The 20040-nt window shown below is 50.3% G+C and overlaps 1 protein-coding gene across 1 annotated transcript in view; it reads left to right on the plus strand.

The window, feature by feature from the left end:
* Nucleotides 1–20040, plus strand: part of FOXO1 (forkhead box O1) — an 85713-nt gene that overhangs the window by 51551 nt on the left and 14122 nt on the right. The gene's annotated exons all lie outside the window — the stretch shown is intronic.

Raw genomic sequence — 20040 nt, forward strand, 5'->3', positions numbered from 1 at the left:
GCTACCGGGGAAGCATCCAGAAATGGCACTTACAGCTCAGTGAGAGGAAGACACCCTTGGTAGAGCTATTAAAAAGGGATTAAAAGGTTTGAAAATAATGAGACATTTTGCAAGATGGTGGTTAGATGCCGTGATGTGTCTGCAATCACCTGGAGTCCTGCACGAGTGTGGGCTCTGTCTCCGCGGGGCTGGGCACAGCCTGAGGGTTGCGTTTGTGACCAGCTCCTGGTGCTGCTGGCCCCTGAACTGCACACTCAATAGCAGAGTTTGGGGCACATTCAGGTTTAGAGATGTGACATCATGAAGGGCAAAACAGGAGCAACTCAGCCCAAAAAACCACTCCACAAACTTGGGTGGGTGGGGCTCTGTGAGCCACATTCATGTAAATACCCCTGAAAGAATCCATTCAGCAAAGTATTAACTCTTCTAAGGTCCTGGTGTCGTGGGTGTTTTTTTCATGCTGGTGGGCAAGACTGGTTTCGTTAGTTTGTTTTTGTTCCCCCTTGAAAATAATGGGTCAGTTGAAATGGTTAGGAACTCAAACAAAATTTTTAGAGAAAGAAATTGGGCAGTGACCTGGGATCATTGGTGAATGCCCCTCCTTTAAAAGAGAAAACTGAACTAAGACGCTGCCAGCAGGAGAGTCCTTCCCCATTTGTCACAACCTTCCATGAGCCATACTTGACAAAATGAGCCTGCCAGGCTCCTGGAAGAGCCCCTTGTGTGGCTCCATGCGCCCCCACTCACTGTGGGGGGATTGCCACCCTGCCCCGGGGCCTCCTCTCCATTGTGCCTGTGCTTGTCATGGTCTTGCCTGTCAGCCTTTAGCCTCTGTGAGCCTGTGGTCTGACACAGGAAAATCCGAGTGACAAACTGAAGACGGGCCCCCACCCTTGATGTCGGGCAAGCAGCGCTGTCAGCCTCATGCCCAGAGCAGTGCCTGCCTGCCCGCCCGCCGGGACAGGCTCACAGGAAGAAGGTGGCTCTGCCGCTGGCTCCTGGGTGCATTCCTCTCTGTTGGGGCTGGAGTACCAGATGCACACGTTATTAAATTACTTAATGAAGAGTTTGCAGCACACCTCTGACCCTCTGAAAAGGCCCTTTCAGTGGGAGAAGGGGGTGCGGACAGAGACAGGAGCTAGCACACTGTGCCAGGGGCCCAGCTGCCTCCGGGAGGCATGTGAGTGTCCCAAGGCCGACTGTGCCTTTCCTGCCCTGAATGGGCTGCCGAGACAGATACTGACACAAGCCCAAGGGAGGCTATGGGGCAGGTCTTCCCCAGGGCAAGATGGCGGGTTGCAGCTCAGCGTTGCCACTTACATGCCCATGCAGGAGACTTAGGAGCTAAGACTAAGGGCTCCCAGGTGGCTGGCAGTGCTTTGCAGATCCTGATAGCATGGAGGGGCCCAGCCCAGACCGACAGACACAGGCTCTGGTGGCCTCCATTGGAGATGTGTGTGCCGCTGAGTCACGTGTACGGTCCCAGTGATAACACGCTGTCACATCCCTGCCACCCTCTCGATGGGCAGATCTTGGCCTTGGAGAATGAGAGGACACATTCACAGGCTGTGTGCCCCTGAACTCGTCTCTCCCATGAGGCTCTGTGAGACTTACATCTGTAATAATCACTGCAGTCCTAAACACTTCCCTGGGATATTGTGTGGATTGATGGGGATGATACATATGGAAGGACGGTGGACTTCAAAGCATGAATCGCACGCTCTTCTTTGTAAATAATGGTCTTCCACACGTCTGCTTTCGGTGAGTAGCCTTCCCAGGGGCTGTCCGCTCCTCCTCAGCCCTGCAAGGACACACCCTGCTTTTGGCCCAGGACGGACGCTTGTTGGGGATGGAAAGGGGGGGGCGCGTCTCTCCTCGTTGGGGTGCTGGGCTGGCTTTAGACAGAATGCGGGGAGGGGACGTGCCGGAAAGGCTTTTATACTTACTCACTGGACTTGAACCATTCCCCCTCCCCCAGAAGAAGTTATGTTGACATCTCTGCAGGGCCTGTCACGCAGCGGAAGGAAAAGGACTCCCCCGTCACTGTTTTGTAGCCAGCAGCCTGAGTCGGGGCATAAACACACCATGAAGTGTGGCTTTCGTACCTCATGGTTTTTATGGCCTTGCAACACAGGCCCTGGGCCGTGGGCCAGCGGCACCAGCAGGGAGATTATTGGAGCCTGAGGCCCGGCCTGGGGCACTGAACAGGCTCTGTATTTCGACAGGATGCGCCCCGGGTGACTCCACGAGACACGCGGTGTTTTGGTGCTCACCCCGCTCGAGTCCAGGGCAGTGGTCCAGCTGACTGCGTGGAGGCTTTTTTCTTCTCTACAAAGCCAGTTTCAAGGGCAAAGTCTTGTATTTTTAGAGCCAGGCCCCGAAGAACAGGAGACTCAAGTGTAGCTGTTCTTCTGCATCAGGAGCCACTTCGCCATTTCTAGCAAAGTCTATGCTGGACTTCGTCACTGCATCCCGGTTTCCTCTGTACTGCGGCTGCACTTGGGTCATGGGGCGAAGCCAGCTGGGGATTCCTTCACCTGGGGAGAGGGGTTCACCTTGGCCTCCTAAGTGTGTAAAAATCACAGCCAGATCACAAATACACGGCATTTCATGTCAACGCCCCTGAAGACAGAAGCCCCTCCACCAGCTGTCGTTCAGGTGCCCCCTGCCCCCCGCCACCCCTGCACACCTTCTCCCACTGTCATCTGTGCTCTTGGGGGGAGAGTGAGCCAGCACAGGGTCTCTTCATTTATTGTCCTTGCCTCCTGCCCCCCTCAGCGGGAACCTGGCCTGACTCCTGTCCCTTCCTGGCTCCCTGGCCGTGGCCTCAGTTTTTCTCCCCTGAAAATGAAGGTGTTGGACTCCAGCCCTCCAGAGAGCTTACCCAGCCCATTTCCACACTCTCCAGCCAGATTCTGTGCATCTTCTGACACCTCCTTTCTTCTCTTTTCTGCCTCCCACCCCAACTTGTCACCTTCTGTTGGGTTCCTCCCACCCTCATGGGGCCCCTTAAACTCCACAAGAGTGCAGAAGTGATGGGTTTTCGTGCAGCATTCATTAACTGTTCAAGGGGGAGGGATGTTCCCTGCTCCAGGACCCAGCTGACTGTGTGAACCTACTTGAATTCACATTCCTGTCCACGGGACATTTGTACAGTTCTTAAGGAGGTGCTTCAAGCAGAGACAACCCTTCATGAAATAATACCTCTCTTCCCCCATTTTCAGGGAGGAGGGTTCACCAAATCCTTTTCAAATTCAGAAATTGTGAAATCTTGGGTTTTTGTAATGTTAACTAATTGTGGGTCGTTGTCAAGTCAGCCTTGTGTAAGGGGATCCCATTTGGCTTCTTAACGGTGACAGGTGGCTTAGGACACTAACTAAATGCAAATGGTCTCAGAGCCAATAGGTATGCCCACCTGGAAGCCGGTGGAGCGTCTAATGACTGAGCAAAGGAGAATGTCAGAGAAGGAGCAAAGGCATGAAGTTTGTTATGTTTTATTGAGGTAGATTTTACCAGAAGCCAGAGGGTTCTATATTTAATAAATTGTCATTTGAAAAAGTAGCAAACAACGAGTAACTACCTTTTCCCCTTCCTTTACCTGGTATGCATAGTGCCAGCCCACAGGGTGGGATGTCCAGTTACTTGCCGGAGTTCAGATCTGAACTTGAATACTTCTTAAGTGCATTATACGGTGGTAATAGCTTTGCTTTACAGCATGTGGACTTTTCTTGCTAAGCTTTTTGGAACATTGCCTAAGTGGAAAACAGTGTAATCTTGGAATGACTATAAACTGGTGCTTGGGACCCTGGAAGTGAACTGTTTTGTAATTACTGTGCATTATGTGTGATCCGACACAGAACACTCAGTGCCCCTCCTTCTCAAGTCTCGGATTTAAATAGTCTCAGCAAAGTGATTCCTTCTATTTTTGAGGCACAGTTGACATTCTAGCAGTGTCAGGGTTTAGACGCATAACTGTTATGTAGGCTGTGGAATGGCTGCTTCTGAGTTTGGCACTGTCATAAGCCATGTACCTTTACGTTTAATAACACGAGACCCAGAATTCCCCCCCTACTCGTAGTGTTTCATGGTGAGACCAGAGGGGCCTGCCACCTCTGTTAGGCAGTCAGGCAGTATAAGGGGTTTGGAAAAGTGGGAATTGGGATTATTGAAATTGGAGAAAAAAGAGGGATTCTCTTTAGTTATTAAAAGTCTGGTTTCCTGGCCGTACCAAGTGCAGAAGAAAGACAAAGAAGGTGAGACAGAGTTTTGGTCCTTCAGGATCTTCTGTCCCAGGTAGGGCGCTGGTGCTACAGCCCCGGCTGCAGATCTGCAGCTTATTGAGAAAACGTCCAGAGGAATGTGGTGACCAGGGCACCCGTCTGGTTTGTCCTCCTTCCCTGCTTTCGCTGCTATTCAAAAAGCAAATGTTCTTTGTTCTCAATCTTTACAATACAAATTGATCTGTTGCTTTTCAAAATTTAAGTTCAGACCCTCAAAGATTGTGTAGGCCTGGTTCACAAAATAATCTGTGGGCAGGAAGCAGCGTTCTCTGGGTCCTGAGTTTTAAGTTTTTAAGGAGGGCAGGCACACAGGTCCTCAGATTCGTTGTCTGGAATGGAATATTCTGAGTTGGAGGAGGTGGGGTGGCCTGAGGGGGGAGTGAGATGGGGGTCGCACACTGTGGTGTCCCAGTGGAAGAGTGAAACATGCGTAGTGTGGGTGGGTGAGGACCCCTGCCAGTTTGTGAGACTTTAGCAAGCCCAGTGATCTATTTCACAGTCTGCCTGCAAAGCTTTAATGTTGCTTTACTGGGCCACAGCAGCTATAGTTTTAAGTTCTGTGCTTTCCCTGGGGACGTCACCCACCAGCAGCTCTGGGGCCAGTGTGAGGAGTGGGCTCAGAGGTTGTTACGCCAGCCCGTGCCACCACGGTGTGCACAGACTTCTCTTAATTGAAGTCTTCAAGTTTATTCCACGGAAGACTTAGCTGAACAGTGAAGTGATTGGACAGATGATGCAGTCACACTTTGAAATATTGAAATGATTTTGACTCAAGGTAAAATATGCATTGGAACCTTTGATCAAAGGTAGAATTTCACAGAAGTCCCCGAAGGAAAGGGCCTCCGTCATCAGCCGTCTTCATGCTGAGATGCATCAGGGGACGTTCGGTGTGTCTGTGGAAAAGGTGTGTTTCTTTTGGAGTTTCAAAGATGTCAAAAGTAAACAAATTCAGGATGAAAAGTATTTTAAATTTGCTATCGTTTATGGATTCTGGCTAGAACACCCAGGAACTTTTCTCCCCGTCTCTAGCTGTTTGTTTATGCAGCCAAGGCAGAATGTTCTAAACCTGACACATGCCGGCAGTCCTGGGGGCCGGAGACCTAGCGGTACACAGCACTCAATGTCCTCGCATGTCAGGTTTGCGGTCCCAGAGGACAGAGTGGCGCTCAGGTGTAAGTAGGATGTGCAGCATGTCGTGGTGACTGGTGTGTCGCCAGGGGGCGGCGAGAAAGGGGTGCTCCTGGATTCTGGGGTGCCTTGTTGGGGGGACATCTAAGCAGACACCAGAAACCATGGCATCTTCTCTCAGGCCTTCTGCGTTTTCTCCCGCATACGTGTATCTCCTGATCAAAAATAAATATTAAGAAAAAGAACAACAGTGTTAACCTGTGACAACACAGCCTTTCTGTCGTGATGCTGGCCCCTGCTGAGACCTTTGGCTCCGAAGTTGAGAAGAGGGGCTGATGGCGAGGCGGAATGCTTTGTGCCTGAGGAAGGGCTGGGTTCAGTTGCTTACAGTCTTAAATTAAAGGCTTCCACGAAGTGGGATCTTTTTGTCATCCACTGCCCACAGGTCTGAGTGCAGGTCTCTCCCAGATTTCAGGGCTGCGGCAACCCCTCATGCTGTGGAGGTGGAAAGCTGGACTGCTGGCTGTGGGGCTCTTTGTGTTTGTGCTGTTCTTGGGTTCATTTTTAGATTCCTCTCATTCTGGTTTTGAGTGTCCGGATTTAGGGGCTGGGCCACCACCTGGGGACACTGTCTGTGTGTAGTGTTTTTAGGTCCCTCTGTTTCCTCAGACTTGGTCTTATTACTAGGTGGGGTCTTGTTGTCTTAGACTCACAGGCCTTGCGGGAGCTGAGGGGTCTGTGGAGGCCAGCGGGTCACTGGAGGAGACGGAGTAGCTGAGTGGTCAGGGCCATGCCAAGGTCTCTAGGCTCCTTAGTGGCCCCAAGTGAGCAGGGTTTCTTGGCTGCGGGCCCAGCACCTCTCCTACACACGGCGCTTCTTCTCAGCTGCATCGCCTTCAGAGCGAACCAAAGGCAAGCCCTGTCCCCCTCCTGCACCCGGGACAGATGGGTGCTTCCCTCGAGCTGCCGCTACTGTACCTCAGGAAGGGGCGGGCGTGTGGATAATGGTCATTGTGGGAAGAAAGCTATTTTAGGGACAGTAACTGCCAGGAGTCATTCTGTATGAAGGGACCCAAGAGTCTCAGCAAGGAGCGGGTCTCCCTGTTTGGGGCGTCCAGGCTGCGGTATGAATGCCTCTCGTGGTGTTCTCTGTGCATCGGTCGGCACAGATGTCAGATGTTACCAGTCTGATCCAATTCCTTGTTTTGTGAAAATAGGTTTTTGTTTATCCAAATGGGCTTCTCCTTGTCACTGTGCTGGGCTAGTCATTCTTGGCCAGAAGTGGTGGCTTTTGAACCTCTCTTGCAGTTTTCAGACCCGCTGGGGGCTTGTAACGTAGTACTGCTGTTCCCTGTAGCAGGTGGGTGGGGGTCTGAGCACTGGGGATTGCTGGGAGAGAGGCGGCCCCAGGGCAAACACAGACCTCTGTAAAACTTACTTTTTGATTGCAAATGAAGGCAATCGGTAACCTTCAGGGTGCTAGTATGTGCACCTGCACAGTGTCGTCTGCACGTGCCCCTCAGCCGTGGGCAGCTGGGGTCTTGTCCACCGGCTCTGGTGGCCAGCCCACGGGTCTTCAGCTCTTCCCGTCCCGAGCGCCAGTTTATGGCAGCCGAGCTCCCCGCCCACGGCAGCAGCGGGCCCCTGAAGGCTGCTGCTGACGGACAGAAGCACTGTTTCCTCTTTCTCAGCTTTCAGGCAGGGTTGCCGTGGTGGCTTTGAAATCTGTTGTGAATCGCAGTAGACCCAAAAGGATTCTGTTAATCTATTCTGATTTATTTAGGAGGCAGCAGTGTTCATTATTTGACTTATGTTAGTGGTTAATTAACCAGACTAGAACGCGTCCCCTTTTTACAAATTGAATGCTGAGAGAGCAATAGAGACCAAATATTTTATAACATGGATCCTTGAGTTTGACTATGAAATACTGTAATTTATTTTGCAGCCACTTCCGGGTTTGTGACACATACTTTTTCTATTACTAACAAGTTTTGAATCTGAAGTAAATTGAAATGGAAATGAAAGTGGTTTCTAAAAATAATACTGACTGAGCTTACGTGAGTTTTTTTTTTTAAATCCACGTCCTTGCTGGTGAGGAGGGCCGCGGCTGGGGAACAGATGTAAATTTGACGCCAGTTGCGTCTTGTTCAGTGTTCTGATAACTGGACCGAGCCGCCCATGAGGATAGATGGGCGTGCGTAAGGCCTCTGAGGGTGGGATGCTCCTTTAGTCATGTCTTGGTGACCTTCCTTGACTGTCTCACCTGTGGGCCGTTGGCATCAGCAGCACCATAACCCGGTCTGGTTGGCTCGGCCTCTGCTGACTTTCGAGGGTCGTGCCCCTTTACCCCCTCCCAGAAGGCTCCCTGTAGCTCTTGCTGAATTCTCTAGAGAAGATGTGGGGCTGCTCTGTGAGGCTGGGGCTTCCACCAGCGGGGCTGGAGGAGGTTAAGGGAGAACAGGGCAAGAATCACTCCTTAGGGTGCCTTTCTTGCTTGGAGTAAATTCCCCCCAAACCTTATACACTCATTCAAATGTAAGGATGAACGTGCATTTCAAAGCTGAAAAATATTTTTTCTGCACTTTGGGATTCTGTGCATATTTCTTTGCTTCTGTTGGCAGCAGTCAGGGGGGTTAGCATTCTCCTTTCACTGGGTTTTTAGCTAACTTGGTGGACAGTAAAAAGGTGAGGATTTTGTTTTGATTTATGACATCACTTGGCTATTGAGATTCAGGCAAACCAGGGTGTAAGTCATGCCAGCAGAGGCCCTTGGGTCCACCAGGCCCTCCGGAGAATGCAGGTCAGGGAACTGAAACCATAGCCTGACCCAGGGACCCATCAACGGGGAGAAGCGGGGTGGGCGGCAACACGCTCAGCTTCTTTAGGGAAATGCAGGAAGCCTAACCCTCAGTCAGCTGAGCTCAACCTGTGGGGTTCCGGGCACCCCGCCTCGCAGTGAGTGCAGAGCGGGGAGCATCCTGCACTGTTCTGTCCTCCGCGTTGGCTGATCTCAGAGGCGCCGCTCCATCCTGAGAACGTCTGTAGGTGGTTCTCTTCTGTGTGACGCTGGGGGTCAGCGTCGGGAGCTCCAAGGCGGAGGCCCATTCCCCCTGCCAAGGCCCAGGCCACCGTCATAGGCCGGCAAGGGTGCTGCACATGCCCCCGAGGGCACCCCCACTATGGGTTCAGCGGTGACTGTCTGCTCCAGGGAAGCCTTCTCTTTGATTTGCCTCTCCAGAGGATCAGGTAGAAATTGCCCAGGAGCAGAGGAGGAATAGCACATCTCGGCGGGCAGCAGGAGGAGCAGGCAGGCAGGGGTGGGTGGCTGCGCGGTGAGCTGTGCTGAGCTGCAGGACTGCCCGTGGGACCATCCTACTAGTTACTAGGCTTAGTACCAGCCTCTCCCCCCAGTTTTGAGTCTTTCTTTTAACAAAAAAAGACTTTGTGTTTGACCAAGGTACTCGGCCTTGGAGAGCAGATGAAATTTCGACAGATCTTTATTTTTTTACTTGGGTTTCAAGGGGAAGACTGAACGTGTTCATGTAAATAACCAGCTTCTCCGGGCCTCTCTGTCATGTGGGTGCCCAGGAAGCCTCTCACTATGGGCTGCTCGCTTGCTCTTCTGTGCTCTGAGCCCTTCCTAGGCAGGCAGGTACACGTGCGCTTGGGAAGGAGTTGGTGGGGAAAAATATGGAATAATGAGCCCGTCTGACTTCAGATTCAGCACTTTGCGCTGGGGCAGTAGGCGGAGTTATTCTTGGAGCCCCAGTTTGAAGACTGCTCTGCAGAAACCCATCTGTGCCACTGGTTGCCAACATTTCGGGTACAAATATTGTCATTTGCTCTTGAGGCAATCTGCTATTTCAGTCCTAGATGCATTTTTGTAATATGCTGGGCAAAATAGTAGAGAAAAAATACCTTAAGTGGTGGTATAATCGCCAGTTTAAAAACACGTGAGCACTGTTTCCCGTAGGGGATTATTCAGTGGCTCCCCTTCCCTTCTTTCTTTGGCTGTAAACATGATCTGCGTTCACTCTTTCTCACTTGCCTGAGCCATGGTTTCTTTGTGCTGACTCTGACCCACCCCGGGGAAAGATGGAGGGCTAGAAAAAGACTTAAGTAGTGATAATTTCTTTAAAATCACACCCTGTGAAGCCTTAGCACACCAAATCCAAGTTATGTTTGTAAGAGAGTGACTTGCTCAGAAGTTGGTTGGTTGAAAAAGTGGTCAGACATGATGCTTATGCAATCCTCCCCCGTCCTGCACCCTTCCTTGTCCAGGCGACCAGAGTCACACCTGCCAGGCCGGGCTCAGAGGAGAAGGCATGCCTGCGGCCCACAGAGTGGGAACCCCCTGAAGGCTGTGGGGACGCCTCCAGAGACCCCGGGGGTGGGGCTGTGCTGGGTGTTCATTGGACTTGGTCGTGAAGCCTTTCCTAGAGAGGGAAAGCGTGTCCTCTAGGAAGCTGTACATTTCTTTCTGTTTCTGTGGCTTTCTGATTTTTTTCCCAGCCTGATGCATAGTAAGAAATCCATTTTACAGTATGACTCAGTGTACATGGGCACACACATGATACAAGAGCTTTGCAAAGTAGTACCGTACTTGCTTTTTCATGTGAGAGATGCTCTATTTTATTAATTCTGAAATGTGCTGGCCTCCATCCTATCCTCTATAGGATTCACTGCTTTGTGGCCCAGAGCTTTCAGCCATTTACGCTGTGGCTTCTGTCCATTTACTCTGCTAAGACCTTCATGACATGGTAGCAGCCTTGGAGTTAGGGGAGAAGAGGTGGCCTCATTGACATGTACAAGGAAGCCTGGCCCACAGGCAGGAGGAGGAGACGGGGAAGTCGGAAGGGCTTGGCCTGAACTAAGAGGAAGAAGTGGAGCAGTAATTAACATTGTGTGCTGAATTAAACAGCCCCTCAAGACGTGGCCACCAGCCCAGGATAGTTTTACACTTGCCTGGGCACCTTTGTCATTTAGATTCTGATTTCACCCTTGACAACTGGTAGCTGCTGGGCCCGCGTTGTGATGGGGTTCTGTGCCCCCTGCCTGCTGCATCAACCCGAGCTGGGCTCACCTGGCCTCGCTCAGCTGTCTGCAGAGCACTTGGTCCCGTCAGACACATTCCACACAACCCAGATGGGTTAAGTAGTGATAATTTCTTTAAAATCACACCCTGTGAAGCCTTAGCACACCAAATCCAAGTTATGTTTGTAAGAGAGTGACTTGCTCAGAAGTTTTTATGTGAGAGACGGAAAGAAATTGCGGGTGATGGCGGCATTTGGTAAGAAGTTGCTACCCTTTCTCTGCAAGGCGGGGACAGCCTGTGCAGAGCAGTGCCCCTCCTGGCCCCGTGCTGGCCTCTGGCATCTGCAGCCGTGATCCTGTGGCCACTCCATTGTGATGTTGGCTGTGTGTGTGTCCAAAGGAAATAGTAAAGGGGAAAGCGGGGGAGGAAAATTCCAGGAAATTGAAATGTGAAGTTGACACGTCCTCATTCACTAAGGATGCTTCTGTTTTTCTTTCTGAAAAACAATGATGATTTAAAAATTGATCTCAGAACAAATTGGCTTTCATCCATATAATTACATTTAAAAATATACTTTCTTAACCATTTATTAAATAACATCATACTGATGCATTGCCTTTTATTATTTAGTGTTAATGACCCAAAGGACCACTAACAGCATTTCTCAAGCTTGTCTGTCATATGAGATACTTGTTAAGAATATTCTGGGATGCTACCCTTTCTCTTCTTGAATCAGAATCCGCATGGAGTAACAGAACCGAGTGAAATTCCTGAGTATCAGAGCTGAAAGGGGTGCTGCACAGGGAGCCATTCCGTGTGCCTCCAAGCCCAGTGACCCTCAGAGTCACGCGTGCTGTCGGGTGCAGAGCCCTGGGCCCCACTCCACACTTCTGGGATCCCAACCTCTGGGCCGGGGCTTTTGGGGCTGCTGTTTTCAACAAGCCTGGAAGATTTTGGCCATTACTCTGGAGTGGTGATGACTCATCTGTTCAGACTCCTTCAGGAAGGAGAACTCAGCCCGCTGGGCTTGGCCGCTGGGCTGGACGATAGCAGAACAAGAGAGCCTCCTCTGGTACCTGCTGACTCGGTCCAGTGATGTTCATGTCTCAGATGCTGATGAGGCAGGTGAGCCTGGGCAGCTCCCATGAGAGCGTGCTGGGTCCCTGCCCCTGAGGACCACGGCTGCCCACTCAGCCTCCCTGAAGGAGGTGTTTGCGGTGTGACGGTCACCAGGGGAGATTTCCAGGCTGGTACCGCGCTGCCCCGGCAGTCAGTTGGGCGTGTGTCTGCATGGTGGGGCCGAAGGGGTCAGGTGCCAGCTCTCCAACTCCTGTTGGCTGCTGGCCAGCCTCCCTTTGTCTTCTTCGTACAACTTAATGAAATGAACCCCAAATGTCCAGGAAAGCACAGAAGCTAATATACTTAGTACCCACATGCTACCCCCCGGTTTTAACAAACACTCCCATCTCGGTATAAACCTCCCCATTGGAGGAGTTCCTTTTCCTTCGAGAAGCCTGCCCCGTGACTTGGGCTGGTGTATGCAGGTCTGTGAACTCTATGTAGGAGCTCCCCTTTCTAAAATTTACATAAATGTTGTCAATTAGTGTAGGTATTCTCAACTTGGGTTTTTTTTTTCAGTCACTGTTATGTTTTTGAGGTTTATCCATTGTTGTTATGTGACCCGACATGGCCCCATACTTAACAGTGAAGTCAGGAAATGGAAGCCAGACAACTTGAAAACCTTCTGAATGGAAAAAATGCAAGAAGATGTGGGTGGGAGCGTTTCTGTTGAGTTTTTAGTATGGAACATTCTCATTTATGGGAAAATAAGTCGACTTGAATTATGTGCTGTTTTGATTAGCCCAATATCAGCTTAATGAGAATTAACTGCATGTTATGAAAAGTTAATTGTTTTTATTTACTATGGGTGTAGTTACTGCAGTTTGGTCCAAACAGGTGAAAGTTAAGATTTGTGGCTTAAAACAGGAAGCAGATGGGGGCTAATTAAAGTTCTGTTGATGATACAAGGATGACTGATCAAGGAGCAGCTGGTTTCCCAATTTAAACACAATTTGCGCTGTTGTATGAGGACAGCCCTCTGCGAGTCCTCACATTCATCTTGCAAAGGTGAGGGAATGTGTTTTAGCAACAGGTGTGAAGGCCGTTGGGCTCTATTTCTGCTCACCTTTTTGTCTTCAAGCAGCATCTCTCCAGGGCATTTTATCCAAGAGAAGGGACAGCAAGACCCAGCTGAGATCTTCAGTGGCGCTCTATCCCTCCGGACACTCACCACGCCCTAGAAGAGTCCAGAGCCCTTTCTGTGTTCACTGAGAAAGTGCCGGAGCATTTGATTTTACTTTGTATTTTTTCCTGTTTCTCCCAATGCCTGTCCTGAGGGATTTTAAAGTCTTGTGCCCAGGACATAACCCGAAAAGGCACATAACCACTTCCTGTATGTGTGTGTGCGTGTGGCTGCAGGGACTGTCTCGAGCTGAGATGTCTCGGAGCTTCTGGCTGAGGTTGACTGTGCCCCGGTGACTTTTACCTTCAGGTGACAGTGTCTTTGTTGCGCCTTAATAAGAGTTGGATGAACTTTAAGACCCAGTGTCCCAGACGTGTTTGGACTAAAGAGCATACCAGCTCTGTGGCTCTGCGCAGGGAGGTGACGTGAGATCAGGTGAGGTTTGCCTGTTGTCAGAGGCTTGGCCTTGCCTTGGTCAGGCCAGGCCGTGACCCGGCAGAGCCTTGGTCTGTATCTGTAAGCACTTCCTGTGAGTATCTCCCTGGGAACCTTGCAAAACTCTGAAATGAAAGTATTAGTCCCAGTTTGCAGATGAGGCCATGGAGCATGGTGAGGTTGTGACCCAGCCCAGGCCACACATTTGCTCAGGGTCAGGACTGGGTTTAAACCCAGGTTTGTCTGTGAACAAGCCTATGTCACTTGGTTGTTATACCCTATTAGTTCTGTGCAAAATGACTATTAAATGATTTTTTTCTGCTTCCTGCTTAATGAAAAGCTGTGTTTCCTGGAAAGATAAACATCTTAGGATATAGTGTGTGGATTTTATCTTAACTTGATTTGCAAATATTTGTGTGTGTGTGTGTGTGTGTGAGAATCACATGGTAGGTCCTGGCATTTGGTAGGGATCAGTTTTATTATTTTTTGGGGATGAATGCTTGCAAAAGGAACAGACACAGGCTTTTCATTGTTGCTCCAAAGGAAGCAGCTTTATTCTGATTATATGTGCTCTTTCTTTAACAACAGCAAAAAAGACAACATGCAAAGGTAAGCTAGAGTGAAGGTCCTTTATTACCTTCATGGCCCTGAGGCAGCATCATACTTGTAAGCTCGCCTTGTGCAAGAGGAAACGGGCCGTAAGGAGCTCGTGTAACTGCTGGTACAGAGCAGCATTTTACATTTGCGACAAAGCACCCCAGAGGTTTCGGCGACGTCGTAACTGACACTCGCTGTCGGATGCTGTGAATCAGCTCTCGGGTTCTAGAGGCTGTTTTGTCCGCACGTGGGCCTCCGAGTTCTGCTCCTCATGTGCTCAGGCCAGAGGCTGTGGCAGCTTCCTCGTCCTGCGGGCTCTGGTTCCAGGGCCCCGGAAGCTGCTCCGTGCTCGCGTCCTGGTTCCTGCAGCGTGCGGGGCGGTGTCAGAGCTGCAGCCAGCGCATCTTCCCGGCCGAGAAGTCTCAGGAGGCGTCGGCGTTTGTTCATCTCTGTGCTCTACGCGACTCAGCCTGCAGCCTCTGTCTTCTCTTCCCCTCTTGCCATCCCATACCTTGCCTGCCTTCCTCCCACAGAGGTTCTTAGAGAGGGGGGAGGATTTGGAGATGAAATCAGGGTGGCCTGTTCTCCTCGGTAACCATCCTTGTGTGCATTTGCAGGCAGTGGTGGTGACTGTGATGGCCAGTTGGAGGGATCAGCTGTGCTGGCCACCCTGGGAGGGGCCGTTGTCCTGTGGGACATGCATTGATGTGCCTACTAGCCACACCATGCTGCTGTGGCTGGGATGTCCTTCGGAGGTGCCCTGGGCACCATGGTGGTTAGAGGAAAGCCCAATGACCTGGAGGGAGAGTCCAGGGGATGCTGTCCCACAGCAGCGGGTGGAGATGCTCTGGGAATAAAGACCACTCTGGGGTGGAGCGGGTGGCCACAGGCCCTCCTCGCCATCTTGTCATTGTCAGCAGTGAAGTGGGGGCTTTCAGGAGGAGGATTTTAACCAGAATGCAGGCATGTTCTCAGCGTACAGGATCAGCATTCTGAGAGCAGCTGTCAGTGCTGTTAGGTGAAGACCCGTGAACGGTCAGCTGCGTGACAGCCACGCTGGCTTGTAAGGACGGACGCAGGAAACCTGGACCCTGAACCGCTGCTTCTTGGCAGACGTGTGACTGGGAGCATTTCCCAGGTGAGGCCGCCCGCATCGACGTCCCCCAGCTTTTCTCTAACATGTAACAGTCAGCTTTGTTGGCACTTGTCACACTGGGTTGGCTGATGGTGGGGCTGCAGGGAGGACGACGGTATCGTGCATGCGGTGGGTTCTGCGTCCACCTCATGTCATTACCCAGCTCTCCTCCTGCCTTTCAGCAGAGGCAGATCTTCTTCACATAACTTTTACTTTGAAGTGAATTCTTCCAGCCAGGCAGAGATGATAGATTATTCCACACAGAAATCCAAAACCGAGGAAGCAAGCCCAGGACCTTGGACCTCGCAGCCCGTGCCCACTGCTCCTGCCCTCTCCCCACCGTCCCACTCACTCACCAAGGGCAGTGAGTCACCAGCCGTGTATTTCTCTCAGCGGCTGCTCCTCACCTGCCCTCCTGAAAAGTGACCGATGCGTTTCAGTGTCTGACCCTCTTCCAGAGTGTCTGCTGCTGGTGACCTTCTGACTTAAATCTGCTTGTAAATCGCACTAACTTCATTTTGCCACAGACAGGAAAGGACAAGGGAGAGACCAGGGCATCTGGGCTGGGGAAGAGAGGCCCCTGAGCTCTGCTGAGGTTGGGGTTTATACCCACGGTCATGTGCTTTTATAGTCAAATTCTGCTGGGTAACCAACCATTAAAATCTTAAGTTCTTGAGATGTGGACCTCTTCCCTGTGTGTGATGGGTGGGGGTGTTGTGTGTGGCGTCACATGGAGCCCCCTCTCCCACACTGCCCCCTGCAGCCCCGCCGTGGGGGGTCAGGCTGCACCCTGCATCTCATGTGCCCGAGAGGGTGCAGACTGACTGACTGACTGACTGACTAACGGTGAGTAATTTCTTGTAGCTTTACCCGTGTTTATGTCCAACAGTCTGTGGTTGCATTGTAGGACATTATTTCCTTTAATTTCCCTTTAGCTGGTCAAAACAACCTGAAGTATTATGGTCCAGCCTAGACAATGGCCTCCAGAAACAAAAATAAGCCTTTCAAAAAGTAAGAACTGAATTTGTGTACCAGCTGTTGTGAGCAATGGATAAAGCATGAAAACACGCTGGACTTTGTGAAGGGGAACTTAAAAATTTGTTTTCAAAGCAAATGGTCCCTGCCCCGGTGTCTTGCCCTCCTCGGACTACGAGAAAACCAGGGATCGTGGCACAGAACCACCATCTCACGAGACAAGGCCGGACAGTCGCTGAGCAGAGGAGCCCGTCAGATAGCTGCTTTCCAAGCAGGGTTCACGCCGTTCTCCTCTCCCACCCGCCGGGGAAGACAGCTTGGCGCTGGTCATGAGTGTATTCTGCTCTCTGAGTTGCTTTCCTGGGCCCTGCATGTAGGATAAAATACAAGCACTTTGCTTGTTTTAGAAAAGTTCCTTTCCCCTCTTTTTATGTCTGAGCAAATACTGCCTCTCTTGCCTTCTCTTTCTTCCCCAGACATGTCTTCTTAGTGCTTTAAAAAGATTTCTCACAAATATTACCAGCTACTAATTAATTGTGGGCACCCTGAACACACTGAGCGTTTAGTACAGTCCTCAGGAAGGCAAATACTGTCAGGCCGCAAATGGCTTGCCCAGGGTCACGCAGGCAGTAGTAGCAGGGCAGCTGGGTTCGAGTCCAGGTGTCTCTGGTTTTAGGGTCAGGGTTCGCGCCCTGCCCGCCCATCAGGGATTCCCTTGCCCTTTCATCCAGGACCGAACCTTGAATTTCCTCATCCTGTTCCAGTTCACTGTCTTTCCTTTCTTGTTTTGAGCATATGCCACCTTACACTTTGTGTATACATGTGCACACACACACACACACACACACCAGACACATGCAGATACACACACACACACAGACACACAACAGACACATGCAGACACACACACACACAGACACACACACACACACACACACCAGACACATGCAGATACACACACACACAGACACACAACAGACACACAGCAGACACACACACACACACACACACCAGACACATGCAGATACACACACACACAGACACACAACAGACACACAGCAGACACACACACACACACACACACCAGACACATGCAGATACACACACACACAGACACACAACACACAGCAGACACACACACACACACACACACACCAGACACACACACACACACACACACAGACACACAACACACAGCAGACACACACACACACACACACACCAGACACATGCAGATACACACACACAGACACACAACACACAGCAGACACACACACACACACACACACACACACCAGACACATGCAGATACACACACACACAGACACACAACAGACACACAGCAGACACACACACACACGACCCCCTGCTACTTTGTTATTGTCACCGTACCTAGTGTGGAGTCGGGGCTCAATAAATACTTGTTAAATGACAGTGACATTGATTGCTTTTAATTTGGTAGAATTAAAAGACCTAAATTAATTTTTGAGATTGTGAGTGGGTTTAAATAGTTTACTATACCCACATTGGCTAGGCTTCACTCAATTTCTTGATTAATTTTGGATGGGCTTTTCAGTGGTAACACGAAGGTGAAAGTTTATCTTACGTTTGTATCCCAGTAAGGATCACTGACTCCAGGCCTTGTGAGGTCCGCCCTCCTCGTACCCGCCCCTCACTGAACGACAGCTCTGCTCTGGCCTGGCGGGGGCGGACTTGACTGGACATGCTCGGCTCCAGCCCTGACTCACCCTGTGGTTCTTTAGAAACAGTCAGGTGTATATAATGAAATAAACAACTATAAATAACCCAATCTAGAAAACTCTTTTTAAGGAAATCTTTTGTTCTGAAATTGCATGCTGCTGCAGCTTAATTTAATAGCTAGTTTGAGGACTAAAATGGTTACCCAATATATTGGTGTCTGTCTTCATGAACTGTTTGATAGCTATATTGTAGATTTTAAAACTAGTTAAAATGTGAAACTTATCTTTTTTGGAGGTACGATTGCACTGAAGGGTGATTGTTTCAAACTTTGTTCAACCGATGACAATTCTAAATAATCCGTTGCAATCTTACTGAGGCTGTCAAAATTTGACTAAATTACTTTTCTCAGTTATAAGAAAGAAAGAAAGAAAAAATAAATTAATACCAAAGGGACTACCTATTATAGGTAGAAAAAGGGTTAGAGAAAAGTGATCTTGGATTGTTGAAATGCTGACGTGGTCTCGTAGACTGACTTCACCACTTATAGTTATTTAAAGATCTCTGGTAATGTGCCCAACATCTTCCAGACCACCTTGCTTTTTGTTCCAGAATAGAAAGAATTTCTAGAAGAATTCTAATATGTTTGAAATGGTTAGTGTCCTTTACATCTTTAAAACGCTGTGGCTTCCAAACACGTTCACAATGGGTCTCCACAGTGTCCTTCTGCTCATAGGAGGGTGAGCACCAGGGTGCCATCTGATCTGCTCTGTTTCATGTGTGGCCTAAATGACCTAATAACTTGGACACGATGCAAGCCCTGACTTCTGGGAAGACCCTTAACCCTGAACCATACTGGCAATTGCATAATTTTAAGCCCATGGAGAGCAGGCACCCTGAGTGTACTGACACACACATCGTGGTGGAAATTGGTGCTGTGGTTCAGAGTATGGGTGAATGCAGTAACTTGGAAGAGATACAAACCATTTGTACTGTGTGCAGGATTCCAGCCACAATGGTTGCTATTCAAGTTCTCTTCTGGAGGAAAGTCAGGGGTAACACTGAGGACCAGGGGTGCTAACATTCCAAGGGGATCTTGAGTTATACCACCAGCTACAGGCTTTAGGGAGAAGTCCTGACTTTTCATTGGTGTGTGCAGATGCATTTAATCATTTATTCAGTCTGCCTTTGCTAGATGCCCTCCAGTATTTAAGACAGAGCTGACTGTACAAAACTCTGTGCCTGCCCCAGACACTGAACGTGCATCGTGTGTAGCCAGCACATGTGAAACATCAGCACCTTCCTAAAGTTGATATTCGTAACTATAAAAGTGCTGTGGGGTGTTTGTCTTTGGAGATTTATAAATATACCAATCTTGTACTTTTAATTCTTGACTACAGTATTGTTTCCAAATAGGACATGATTTCAAACTGTGGCATTAGAGTAAAAAGCTTTATACCGGGACACTTTGCAGATGGTTAGGTTTGCATTCACTTCAGTGGGGATCCTCAGATAGTTTGGGGATCCTTTTTGTCCTAACTGACTTTCTTGTGTCTGGAATACAGCCCACCGTAGCTTTGGGGCTGAGCTCAAAAATCATGGAACCCAAAGGATTCACAGCAGGATGTCTGCAGATCATCTGAATCTGCTCCAGCGCACACTGGCCTGGGGCCTTCCAGCATCCCCTGAGCCCGGGCATAACCTCGGCCAAGCATGTTCTCCCGGGCTGGCCTCAGGCCTGATGTGAGGCCTGAGTTGGGCTGCAAGCCTTTGTTGGCATTGCTGACTCAGGTGGACTCGCTTCTGACGCAGGGTCGGGGTGGCCTCTCAGGCTTGCCTTCCCCTTCAGTCGCTGCAGGGCTGCAGACGCTCGTGGTGTGGGCACCGACCCATGGAGAGGTGGGGTCCTCCCCTGTTGTCAGGAGGACCCCACGGACGGATGCTGCTGGAGCTGTGAGGCAGGTGCCCCACGTCAGCTCCTGACCGTCCGGGCTGGCAGGAGCCGTGGTTTTAGCGTGGACACACTGTGGAAGGCTTTGAGGGACATGGTTTTTGGAGACATTTAGGTATCTTACTGAAAGCTGCAGTTTGAATCTCTAGTTTGTGGTTCCTGTGGAGCCCCTGAGCTGGTGGTGGTGAGGGAGCCCCACTAGTTTGGAAGGAAGGTGTGCACGTGGGGTGTTTCTGCCCAGACCTCCTGGTCTGCTGCCTGCTCACTGGGGTAGATCCCTGATGTCTGCAGGACGCTGGGGAGCTGCCCTGCTTGGGGCCAGCCTCCCTCGCGGGGCTCCTGCTTTACCGTAAAGCAAGTGGGCTCACATGGCTGTGCTAGAACTGGGTTAACCAGTCAGTGTGTGTGGCTATTTGACTGGCGACATACCCCCAACCACCACCGCACCGGGCTCAGCAGGCAGGTGGGGTCAGGGCTCTGCCCAGCCCAGGAAACGACATCACCGTTCACGTGTAACTCCGAGGTACATCTTACTGCAATTTGCTATTCTTTCTGTAACCTGGG

This window comes from Manis pentadactyla, chromosome 2 (assembly GCF_030020395.1).
Source record: "Manis pentadactyla isolate mManPen7 chromosome 2, mManPen7.hap1, whole genome shotgun sequence".
In the NCBI taxonomy this organism is placed as follows: Eukaryota; Metazoa; Chordata; class Mammalia; order Pholidota; family Manidae; genus Manis; species Manis pentadactyla.